The following is a 13,956-nucleotide window of genomic DNA, read 5'->3' as shown; positions in this document are numbered from 1 at the left end:
AAATGATATTGCTTTTCATGTCAAATAAAGAATCCTAAGGCTCACTTGAAGCAGAATAATCATGATAAAAATTTCGAAATAGTGGTATACATAAAAATGTTCTCTCTTTAATTTTTATTTTTGTGCTAAGCTAGCAAGTATTTCATGTGGCTTGAACGTGAATTTGGTATTACATTAAGAGTGTTATATTGGATAAACTTAATTATTAGCACACTTTAGTAATATTTCTTTTATATATAAAAGAAATCTTACTAAGTGTGCTAATGCACTTGCTAGAAGGAATGTTAGGCAAGCTCAAGACTTTGTGTTATATTATGAACCACCTTATGATGCTTATTATTATTATATTTGAATGCATGCCTTGTAACCAGACTGTTTAGTGTTTAATGAAGTTTCCTTGTTACCCAAAAAATATATAAATATATATATATATATATATATATATATCTCGTTAATTAAATGATTCGTGAGATTTCTCAAAAAAAAAAAAAAAAAAAAAAATTCTTATCAACTCATGAATAAGATGAAGAAAATTAGATAATTATTGGTATTTCCAGATTACCATACTCACATGCATGATACTCCAAACTAATAAAATTTTACCATTTATTATAAAAATTTGTGTTTGTATCATATATTTTTGTATTAGATAGTTTATTTTTATAAGTTTGAAGTTTGAACTTGAAGTATGAAGTACAGTGTCAACTATATTTCGTTGGCTTCTAATAGTAACTTACTTGAAGAAAAGAAAGATATGTTGCACAACTAGCAGCAAGTGGGAGGAGATTTGTGGGAATAAAAGTGTTAATTCAGTCATATATGGAAATAAAAACCCTAGCCTTCGGATGCACATTTTGTTAAATATTTGTGAAAAATGTATATAATTTAAAATTTGGTTAAGTTAAAGAGTACCCTTAAGACATTTGTTAATTGGCAATTTTATAAAAGTTTTGATTAGAAAAAAAAAATAAAAACTATAAAAAAAAAATTAATTAGTTTTTTTTTTCATTTTCAACAAAAAAATTAATATATATATATATATATATATTTTTAAACCAATATACCTTAGGGCATCTATTAACTTTTTCCTTAAAAATTAACCAAACATCATTTTCTTTGACGTGCACATTTTATTTTTCTAGGAAAATTAATGTGCAAATCAAAGTTTCCAAAAGGTTATCGTGTTGCACATTGCTTGACTCACCAGCTAGTTTTAAATTGAATTTTATTCTCATGCTGCAATGCATTCATAAATAATGCTGTTCGTTAAAATGAAATTAGTAAGACACACATCATCCATCATTTTTACTTTATTTTATTTTTTACCTTACTTCGGCTCAAATTATAGCCACCTGAGTATGAAATAAGCTTGTTATGTTGATGATGATGTCTATCATTATAAATTGAGTTATCCTAAAGGTCCCAAAATCTAATTTTACATCATCACTAAGGGTGAGTGGTTCATTAATAAAAGATTACATCTATATGGTTTGGTTGGGCCAATATTTTAACCTTCAAAGACACAATGTCGGTCCACTCAATATTGTTAATTATAAATGCTTATGGGATTCCGATTCAGCTAAGGTTAACTTATTATTGTATTCACTTAAGTGAGCATTTACAAAACCGATTCATATTGTTTATCTCATTTTGGCCACATTGTAAAAGACAAACGCTATTTGGCATCTTATTTTTCAAAGTTAACTTATTCTTATGTACGGATGTACTGTAATACTATATCTCACTCACTTGCGAGACGAGTAATTTCTTTTTTTTCTTTACAAATCTGAATGGAAAATGTATCACCAGATATCACAAATGTACTTCAGGCTGATTTTAATAGTCTTCGTTAATTAAAATGCATTGTCTTTGTTCTCAAAAAAAGAATAGAAAAAGTGAACATTTACAATTCCTCATTGTCAAAGAGTAAGTTTGTTCACCAATTGGCCACTGCTAATTGATGAATATCCCTAGTTTAAATTCCTTAAGCATTGGTTACTTAGTTTATTCAATGGCTAAATTACAAACTACACCCTTAAAATTTAAATTGTTTAGATTTTATACCTTAAAATTTTAGAATTTGGATTTTTATCTTTTGAAGTTTTATTCCATTTGCATCAACAGCCATTCCATTCATATTTTCAATTAAGTGCCACATAAACTTGTCACACATGTTTAGTTTGTTCAATAAAATGATACCACATCATTTTTGTAGCCTAAAAAAGTAAAAAATAAAAATAAAAATGACAAAACATCATTTTATTAGATGAACTAAACATGCATGATAATAAAATGATACCACATTATTTTTCTAGCCTAAAAAATAAAATAAAAAATAGATGGCAAAATAAAAATAACGTAACATCATTTTATTAGATAAACTAAACACGTGTGACAAACTTATATGACACTTAATGGAAAATATAAATAGAGATGCTGTTGATGCAAACAGAATAGAATTTCAAGAGATAAAATTGAAATTCTAAAATTTTAAAGTATAAAATTTAAACATCCCAAAATTTAAGAGTGTAATTTACACTAATCTATTTCACATATTTCCTTTTTAAAGTCTTTCTATATTGCCTCAATTTAGCTGAGTGCTGGGTTACAAACACAACCATATGTTGTTAAGGTGGGCTCTCCCCAATGACCCTTTCTACCAAGAACTGCTTTCCCAATATTAATTTTATTCCCCGAATCAATTTAATTTGGTCCAAGTCATAATATTTCACATGTAAATTGTACCTACCTCTCTCTCTCTCTCCATGAGTCTATAGTGGACCATCACTTTATAGACAATCCAATTTGTTGCTACTTGGTACTACCCCATATGTATTATTGGCTCATCACACACTCGCACGTGACAAGCATTTAATTAAAAGATTGGTACTAACAATATTAATAATAATATTAATTAATAAGATGACCTTTGTCCTATAATTATGAACGGCCAGGATCATGTAATTAAATCACATAGGTCCTACATTGAAGAGTAGCTAGCCCGTAACAAGGACGGTGAAATTATTAAACCACGTACAATTTTCTTTGAATATCTTGGTAGTCATGCAATGGTCAAACAAGGATATATAAAAAGTTGTCACATTAGATGCAGAAAAATAATGCTACTATCATGTGCATATTATAAAGATTTTTAAAATTATACAATCTAGCTAGGGCTTGGTGTTCAATTTCTGTATCATAATTAAAAACCCCACTATTTATATAATTGTGTGGAGTACTAGTTGTACCAACACAAACCACGTGTTATGAACTTGAAAAAAGTTTGTGGTACATTATTAAAGTGAAGCAGATTTCAAATCCATCTAAAAGTACATGAAAATGAATGGCTTGAAATGCAAAAACAAACAATCAAAGTTTGCAGGTTGCACACTGTTGAAAACTTGAAATAGATAAGCAACCCCTGGCTTCCACTTTCTTCTTTGGTTACAGAAAATTTTTGCTAATAAAATCAAGCAACTTATTGTGACCAAAATTACCAATTTCCTTCCATTTCGGTCAAGATATTTCGTACCATTAACCATTCCTTCTTGTTTTATATTTTGCTTAAAATTCTGATCTATTGCGGCTTGTTCTTGTCATTATATATGTTTGGTTTTTGCATTTTAGTATTGCGTATTAAGTATTTTTATAATGAGATTTTATAGACATTTCTGTTAATGATGATGGTGTAGTTTTTTTTTTTTTTTGATAGGAGGTGTAGTTTATTTCTAAATATTGATATTGGTGTTGAAAAATGAAAAATGTCTATTACTTAATTTTGGAAATGAGATGAGATGTGCCACTAACACACCTAAGTTTTATCCACTCATCCTCACTCATTTGCCTAGAAAAAAAATTATGTAATTAGAAATTATATTAATTTTTTGTGTTTATTAATATATATATATATATATATATATATTTTTTTTTTTGGTGCAAAGACAATAATAATGGAAATAACATAAAGAGAAACTAAATAATATTTTTTGAATATTATTAATTTGAAGAGAAAAATTACATAACATTATTTGGATTGGGGCGCAGTACTCGCTTTCTTTAAGGAGATTCAAGTTCTTGGTTGGCTAAACTTTGTAACTGGTATAGACCTTGTTTGACTTGTCTCCCCCAAGATACAATAGCCTAACAAATATCGTATGGTTAGAACAACCTCTGCACAAAGTGTTCAAATCCAAAGTTCTACTAGAAAGAACACCCTTCCTTACTAAGAACCTTTCTATTTTTTTAGTGTATAAGAATGCTTGCAATTGCTAAATTTTTTGGTGTCCATTAGAATAAGTCTGAATGAGTCTATTTATAGGCTCAATAAGCCTCACGAAATTATTACTCAAATTAATCTGATTAATTAGGTCCATAATTCTGACGTAGTGGGTGCTAACAATTATATAAAAATGGTCAAGATTTTTATTAAATATTATTAAAACCGAATTGATAACTTTGGTCATAACTATTAACATATATTTCATATGAATTATCTACAATTTGTTTCCACTTATATAAATAGTTTCTTTTTAAAATTTTTTTTCTTTACTTGTAAATTAAACGAGTTGTTCATGAACAATCAAATTTTGACTTGTCCCCATGCCATCTTTTTCATTCATGCATGGTCACCTAGTGACGGCTTTAGGAATTTTTTTTAAGGTGTTCCTTAAGAAGCATAAATTATACAATCTAATAAAAAGAGAAATTCATATGTTGACAACAACAGCAATAAAAAAACACGTAAATACATAAAGTTTACAATTGTTTTCTATGAGTTTTCATATTTTGAAATCGTTGTATGATAGTCTCATTATCAATGCTACAAGCAACATCTCTTTCAATATACACAACCAAACAATCATTCATCCACTAAATATAAAACAAATTATGGAATAAAATTTAATTTTATTGGTATAAAAAAAAAAAAAAAAAAAAAAAAAAAACTAAGGGTATTCTCAAATTTTTTTTTTTAAATGGTAGACAAATAAATTTTTTTGAATTATTATATAAAAAAAAAATCTAGGTCTGAATGGTCCTGGAACCATCCTAGCCTTAAGGTGGCGCCACCCCCTGTGGTCACCTCAACTTTTGGCTAAGTCATTGCCCCTGTGGTCACCCCAACTTTTGGCTAAGTCATTGGCATTGTATGGACGGAGGAAAGTTCCATTTGACTGAACAAATGTATTATTGCTGAAAGACTATTGAGTAATAAACCTTTACTTAGCTTTTTCTCAAATAATTTTTTTTTATTTTAAAGACTTGTTATAACCCTATCTGTACACGGTACACTTCATTTATTGGTCTTGGTCTTGCTAATGGATGTTTCTGTTGGTTGACATCATGCTTATGCTAAATTTAGCCTTTTGTGGTGTTAAATTTAGCCTCAAAATGCTAAAGGGGATTGTGTCATTTTCAAGAGACTACTACAGTCAACATCTCGACTTTAATTTCAACAAAGAATGTGTCCTGTGTGCTACTTTGTGATTGGAAAACCACAAACAGCCAGCAAATTGCAAACTAGAAATATAGATATTGAACCCAGAAGTGACATATCGCGCTTTCAATTGAAAAGGATGCTCTATCTTAATTACCAAGCAAAGGTTGCTCTATCTTAGTTAGCAAGCATGTCGCTTCTAGCTTTCTCTTTCTCTCTCGCAAATTCATAATTATTTTATGCATCAGATACATGTAGCTTCTTTTTTATCGTGCGTGAATGAATTCTACAATTGTATATAAACTATATGTTGTGAAAAGAATGATACATGGATGGGAGAGAGATTGGGATTGACATAAATAGTACACTGCAGCTAAGGGGTCTTCCATGCTGCTGGGTAGTGAGCATGTGACAAAGTACAACTAAACGCACATATATATATATATATATATACATACACTGATATATCTTCTTTTAAGTAAAAGCTATATCTGTTTGACAAAAAGCAGGTCAAATGAGAGTGTAACAATCACTTTCACTTTCTCTCTGTACCTCTGAACTCTCTCTGAGCACCCCCTCACATTCAAATTGGGGGTGCAAACTGCCATAAAATCTGTTGGAAAGAATCTTAGGTCTTTGACACCTTTTTTAGGGTTTAAAAAAAATGGTAGAAATAGCAGCTAACCAATCAGGGGGTGTGACCCAAAAGTAAACTAACATGTTAGAAGATTCAGGTACGTATTTCAAATGGACAAGAACTCAAGAAGCCAATAAAATTAGCAGCCAAGAATCTAATCAATACAATGCCCATTGGATTACGGTTTGAAAAAATGGTCATCTTCACAATTAAGGTATCAATAGGGTGGCGGTGTAATTTGTGGACTAGTCTAGAAGCATGGAGCCAAGGGCCCCCTGGCGGCAATGCCTTTTTTTCTTCTCAATTGTAACATTTGTTTTATTTTATTTTATTTTTATAATTATTTTATATCTTTTCTTTTATTTATATTTTGTTAACATTAAATAAATATTAGTTTTAATTTTAATAGTATATCAGGTCTTCAATACTAGCATATTCATCATTCTTAAATTCTAAAATTATTTAATTCATATTTTTCTTCCCTTCCTTCCAAAATTCCGTTACCGTTCCTGGATAGAACTATGGAAGAACGAAAAATAAATATGAAAATATTACTTTTCACGTTTATAATAATAAGTAATAAATAATTTAAAAAATTATATTTTAAACCTTATAATTTAATAGGTGCAACAAATTAAATTGTTAGGCATGATTCTGTATTGTAGTGTATGCTTGTATTGTAGTATGATCTGGTAGTGTATGATTATATTGAATAGTACAGGTATTGGTAGTATCGGTGCTTATATCAGACTTGTATATTGTAGTGTTAGAATGTGATTGAGGTGTCATGGGCATACACGAGTTAGTTAGTGGCAATAGTGTAGTGACAAGACAGTTGGAGTCAGTTGGAGTTAGTTAGGGGAATTGTTAGTTAGTTGTTAATTGACAGCTGGAGAAGATGTATAAAGGAGAATAGGCTATTGTAAAGGAATATGCAATCAAACAAGTATAATCTCAATTCAATTCTTCTTTTCTCTCTGTTTTTCCCTTCCCTCAATTCTTGGAGGCCTAGCTGACCTCAAATACAGCTAGACACAAAAATCCTTGATTTCCAGCTTAACAATTGGTATTAAAGCCTTGTTCCTGTGCTGCCATGACTAAAACTGAGCTGCTGCCATGAATATGGTTAATGAGGCCATTGCCTCCCTTTGTATCGCCTCTAATCATCACAACAAAGACATTGAAGAAATACAAAAGATTCAAGGAATTCACATTAGAACTTTGAATGAAATGAATCAGAACATCAATGCCATTTGATAGAAGCTAAATTCTCAAGATGGAAATCAGCACTCACCTCAGAGAAATGTACAACCAAATCCAAGTCCAAGTTCTTCAACCTTATCACTTGCAAAACCTGTGAAATTGGATTTCCCACTTTTCTCAAGTGATGAACCTGCTAGCTGGGTTTACAAGGCTAATCAGTATTTTGGGTATTACCAAACCCCAATTGCAGAAAAGCTATTGATAGCTTCCTTCCACATGGAGTTAGAGGCCCTAATATGGTTTCAAGAAGCAGAGAAGGTTGGGGTATTTTCTGATTAGGAGTCTTTAGTGCAAGCTTTACACACAAGGTTTGGATCAACTGCTTGTGATGATCCTATGGAGGTATTAAAAAGGTTGAGGTAGACTACCACAGTGGCTTTGTATAAGGCAGAGTTTGAAGTAGTATTAAACAAATCAAGGGTCTTTCTCCATTACACAAGCTAAGTTGTTTTCTGAGTGGCCTAAAAGATGAAATACGACTATCTGTGAGGATGCTTAATCCTCAATCTTTGAATGCAACCTTTGGATTGGCCAAGATTCAAGAAGAATATGTAATGAGTTACAAAAGAAGTGCCAAGTACTAGCAAGATTCAGGTAAGAATTCTATCTTGGGTTTGCCTAAAAGTAATGGTGTGGTAGAAGCTAAGCCTAGGATACCTATTAAGAGAATAACCCCTGCACAGATGGATGAAAATGAGGAGGTTGAGATTACTTTGTATGCTCTCACAAGAACCCCTACACCTGGTACAATGAGGACTAAGGGAAGAATTAATGGAAGTAGGTTAGTAATCTTGATAGATACAGGCAGCACTCATAATTTTGTTGATGCATCATTGGTCAATAGTTTATAGTTAAGAGTAGATGTTTTAAAAGTTTTGAAAGTCAAAGTAGCTAATGGTTCTATTGTGAAGACTCAAGGACTCTGTAGTGATGTGTAAGTGATTGTTCAAGGAGTGGAGTTTTGCATCCATTTTCATGTTTTAGCATTAGGGGGTTGTGTTGCAGTCTTAGGCACTCAGTGGCTAAGTACTTTGGGTGATATTCAATGGAATTTTAAGCTTTTAACTATGTGCTTTTGGTATAGAAATCAGCAAGTCTTGTTGCAGGGTTTAAATCCAGCTTTAGGGTCTTCTTTTGTGGATTGTAAAATATTTTTTAGAGCTCCAATGAAAAGGGGTTTTTTGTTACAGATTGCTGGTGTGGAAGCAAATGCATTAGAAGCTAGAATTCTTGCTGAAGTGGATTCCTTGTTGCAAGAGTTTGGCCAAGTCTTTGAGACTCCTATTGAGCTGCCTCCACTTAGGGGTTATGAGCATTCCATTGTTCTTAAGGATGGTGCTCAACTTGTCTGCCAAAGACCTTATAGGTATCCTTTTTACCAAAAGAATGAGATAGAAAAAGATTGTGAAGGAGTTACTGTCAGTGGGATCAATCAGGAACAGTAGCAGTCCATTTGTCTCTCTTGTTTTGTTGGTCAAAAAGGCTGATGGATCATGGAGGATGTGTATTAATTATAGAGCATTAAACAACATCATTGTTAAGGACAAGTTTCCAATTCCAATTATTGATAAGTTGTTGGATGAATTGAATATGGCTATTATTTTCTCCAAGCTTGACTTGAGGTCTAGGTATCATCAAATCAGAATGAAGGAAGAAGATATACCCAAGACAACCTTTAGGACACATGAGGGCCATTATGAGTTCTTGGTGATGCCTTTTGGCTTAACCAATGCCCTTTCCATCTTCCAATCCTTGATGAACGAGGTATTCAACCCTTTTCTTAGAAAGTTTGTTCTAGTTTTCTTTGATGACATATTGGTCTATAGCAAATCTATGTCTGATCATGTCATCCACCTTAGAAATGTCTTGGAGATTTTAGCCACTAACCATTTATATGCCAAAATATCTAAGTGTATGTTTGCTTGTACAAAAGTAGAGTATTTAGGGCATGTGATCACTACTGAAGGAGTACATACTAATCTAAAGAAAGTTGCTGCCATGGCCTCTTCCTAAGGATATCATGTCCTTAGGGGGGTTTTTGGATCTTACAAGGTATTATAAAAATTTTGTTAAGGGGTATGGTAATATTGTAGCTCCCTTGATTGCTTTATTAGAGAAAGACTCATTTTGTTGGTCTAAGGAAGCTGAACTTGCTTTTCAATAGCTTAAGGAAGCTATGGTCCATCCACCTGTGTTGGCCTTGCCAAATTTTGACAAGCCATTTATGGTGGAGTGTGAAGCTTGAGGGAGGGAAATAGGTATTGTTTTAATGCAACAAGGCAAGCCTATTGCTTATCACAGCTAGGCCCTTAAAGGTAAGAATTTGGCCTTGTCCACATATGAGAAGGAACTTTTGGCTTTAGTCATTGCTGCCAAGAGGTGGATTGCTTATATGGTAGAAAGACCCTTCACTGTCAAGATTGATCAGGAGAGCTTAAAGTACTTGTTGGAGCAGAAAATTGGAACTCCAGCTCAGCAGAAGTGGTTTGCTAAGTTGTTGGGGTATAACTTTGTGGTTGAGTACAAGAAAGGTAAGGACAATCTAACGACTAATGCACTGTCCAGTAAAGTTGAGATTGAAGAATTTAATCCTAATGATGATGTTTCTGATAGTGTTTTATGCATGGTTTCTTTCCTAACTCCATCTTGGTTGGCTAATTTTAAGGCTAGTTATGCCTCTGAGTAGAAGGTGTAGGGTATTTTCCAAGCTTCTCAATTGGGGAAGGAAGTTCCTAAAGGGTTTTCAATACAGAATGGACTACTCTTGTATAAGGGAAGGATTTATCTAGGTTCTTATGATGCTTTGAAGGTTGCTGTTCTTCAGCAGGTCCACAATAGTGCTTTGGGAGGGCATTCAAGGTTCCTTAAGACTTTGCATAGGGTTAAGAGGGATTTTTTTGCCCTGGTTTAAGGGAGGATGTAAAGAAGCATGTCAAGAAATGTGATACTTGCCAAAGACTCAAAGCTGAGACTTGTAATGTAGCTAGACTGTTGCAACCTTTACCTATAACTGATAAAACTTGGCTTGATGTGAGCATGGATTTTGTTGAGGGCCTTCCCAAGTCACAGTCCAAGGATGTGGTTTTGGTGGTAGGGATAGGTTGACCAAATTTGTTCATTTTGTCCCATTGTCTTATACTGTTGCCAAAGTAGCTCATCTCTACTTGCATTATGTGTTCAAACTGCATGGGATGCCAACCTCAATTGTGAGTGACAGGGACCCTGTGTTTACTTCTCATTTTTGGCAGGAGTTGAAGAGATTGCAGGGAGTTCAACTAGCCATGTCCTCAGCCTACCACCCTTAATCAGATGATCAGACTAAGGTGGTTAACAAGAGCTTAGAACACTACTTGAGAGCATTTGCAACTAACAAACCTCATTCTTGGGTTGATTGGTTACCCTTGGCAGAATTTTGGTTCAACACTAACTTCCACACCTCAACCAAGTTGACACCTTTTGAGACTTTATTTGGTTACCCTTCTCCTAGTTTATTGGATTATATTCCAGGTACAACTAAGGTTGATAATGTTGATGTGCATTTGAGAACTAGACAACAACTTTTGTCCTTATTGAAGCAGAACCTATTGGTAGCTCAGGAAAGGATGAAATTCAATGTTGATAGGCATAGAATTGAGAGAGAGTTTGCTGAGGGTGATTGGGTGTATTTAAGGTTGTTGCCTTACAAACAGAAGTCCTTGAGGTAGAAAAATTTGGGTAAATTGTCACTTGGATACTATGGGCTCTTCCAGATTTTAAAGAGGGTTGGTAAGGTGTCTTACAAGTTGGACTTGCTGTCAGATTCCAAGTTGCATCCTACATTTCATGTTTCCTATCTTGAAGCCAAACATGGTCAGCATGTGGCTTTAGTTGCTACCCTTCCATCTATGGATTCAGAGGGCATTCTTATCCAGAACCCATCGTTGTCTTGCAGGAAAGGGTTCATCACTTGAGGAGCAGAACTGTTACTCAGGTCTTAGTCCAATGGCAAGGAGAAAGTCCTGAAAATGCTACATGGGAGAACTTGTATCTGCTGCAACAATAATTCCCTCACCTTGTGGGCAAGGTGCTTTAATTGGGGGGGGGGGGTATTGTTAGGCATGATTCTGCATTGTAGTGTATGCTTGTATTGTAGTATGATTTGGTAGTGTATGATTGTATTGAATAGTACAGGTATTGGTAGTATCATTGCTTATATGTACAGGTATTGTACTTGTATGTTGTAGTGTTAAAGTGGGATTGAGGTGTCATGGGCATCCATGGGTTAGTTAGTGGTAGTAGTGTGGTGGTAGGACAGTTGGAGTCAATTAGAGTTAGTTAGACAATTGTTAGTTGGTTGTTAATTGACAGCTGGAGAAGATGTATAAAGGGGAATAGGCTGTTGTAAAGGAATATGCAATCAAGCAAGTATAATCTCAATTCAGTTCTTCTTTTCTCTCTGTTTTTCCCTTCCCTCAATTCTTGGAGGCCCAACTGACCTCGAATACAACTAGACACAAGAATCCTTGGATTCCACCTTAACATAAACTTTGTAAAGTAAATCCTATAATAAAATAGATCCCATAGTTTCTAAAGTAACAAATTAAGCTCCAAAATTTCAAAAAAATTAATAATTTGAGATGTTGGCATGATGAGCCGAGTTGTCACTAATAGGCACCAATTTTGCACTTTAAAAATTATATGTTATACCTAATACTTAAATTTTTTTTTTCCGGAAATGTTTTCAAATGTAAACATTTTTCACTAAAAATATTTTACATTTGAAAACATTTTATAGCAAACCAAATGAAAGAAAATAGAAAATATTAAAATTATTACCAATTTTTTTTATAAACTACTTATAACTGACATAATAATTATTTATAATTGGTGTTACATTTTTAAACTACACTTTTATTTTGTTCTTAAATTTTTACACATCAACTTCTAAGAGCAATGCAGTAAAATTGGAGTTGACATTATAAAGGCTCTATTTGCAACCCCAAGAATGGAATCTAGGCACCTGAGCTCTCTGGCAAAAAACCAGGCAGAATACAGAGACAAAACCATGCATATTGCTATTTTGGTACAATGCCTGGTTAAATTAGTAAAAAATCAAAAGAAAAAAGTAAAAATTTGAAGTCAAATAAAGTATCAAATTGAGAATATCCAGATTTCCCTACAGATCTTTATAAAAAGTGTAAAGTAAGGGAGCCTTTGTTCATGCAGAAGCAGAATCCCTGAATAGGGATCTTCTTTTTCTTGTACTTCAAATATATGGTGAAGAATTTTAATCATAATGCTTTTATATTCAATGATTTATTATTAGTATTTTGATGAAAATGCTTTTATATTCATTAATTTATTATTATTTTTTAGATGAAATCATAATGCTCTTTATAGGAATGTGAGAAAGTTTTGAACACACAGTAGAATCCAAATGTTTACAGATTCAAATAGTGGAATGTGAATGTGAAAAGGGACATGATATGCTAATTTCAAAGCTGCTAGTGCACTTTGAACATGTGCCCCATATGGGTTCCTCTATGTAAGGACCACTTGAATCACGTAGACATAAACTTTAAAGTGTGTTGTTTTTTCTTTGGGTCTAATACGTATTTCTAGGATGGTTTCCTTGCATGTTTGCTGAGTTTGGTACATCACATGTGAGTGATAAATACAAAATCCATTCAAGTACACAAGTTCTACTTAGATTGACCACGGATTAGTTGGCCCTTTCAGTCTTGTTCTTTCTAGAAAAAAATGCTAGAAACACCCCCAATTCCACAATATGTTAAAGTGTTACATTATGATTGGTGTACCTAACTTTTTTATTTATTAAGTTCTTGCTGTGATTCTGTATGTAAGTACCAAAATTTAATCACAAAATAATACTCAAACAAATTGTAAAATTAGATGTGGTTGTAGGCGCTTTGTTAGGTATCTGCTCGGACTTCGTACAAAACTTAATTAATCAATGAAATAGGTTGTAAGTGGTGAGTAATCACATTCCACATTAATTCACTTCTGCATGTAATCACTATTATTTGTAATCATTTAGCAAGTTATGAAGCTAGTGGTGTGACTGGTGTCTTTACACTTTTTCTTGTGTTTGACATAGCTTTCAAAAACGTGTCTTTCTTTAGCCCCCCAAAAAAAAAATTGTCTTTCTTTTACACTTTTAAGGCATTTGTAAGTACTTTGGCTTAAAAATCTCTTTAGCAGGCGCAACTAGTGTCTATTTCAATCTCTTATTCGTAACATTGAAAGGATGGGCATCATCTCCAATGGTATATTAAGTACTAGTAAAAAAGAAGTTTTGAACTCCAAGCTAATTAATATAAGCTATCCAAAAGATCTTGCTTGTCCGTTTAAGAGTTGATCCTAAATATATAAAAAATTAAGAAATCTAATGTAATTTAATTTCCTCTATTTATGGGTTTTAGTTAGTTTAACCGATAAAGTTTCTGGTCGTTGAACAAGATATCTGGAGTTCGATCATTGCTTACACCAAAAAACTAATTGATATCTTAATCTGATGATAAAGAGTTATCGTCAAGAACAAACACCATACGTTAAAACTATTTCTCAAAAGACAAAAACTTTCTTTTATCAATTAATGAAGACTGAGAAGAGGAATTCTACT

This window comes from Quercus lobata, chromosome 11 (genome assembly GCF_001633185.2).
Source record: "Quercus lobata isolate SW786 chromosome 11, ValleyOak3.0 Primary Assembly, whole genome shotgun sequence".
Lineage (NCBI taxonomy): Eukaryota > Viridiplantae > Streptophyta > Magnoliopsida > Fagales > Fagaceae > Quercus > Quercus lobata.
The sequence above is the reverse complement of the archived record's forward strand: the minus strand, read 5'-3'. Positions refer to the sequence as shown.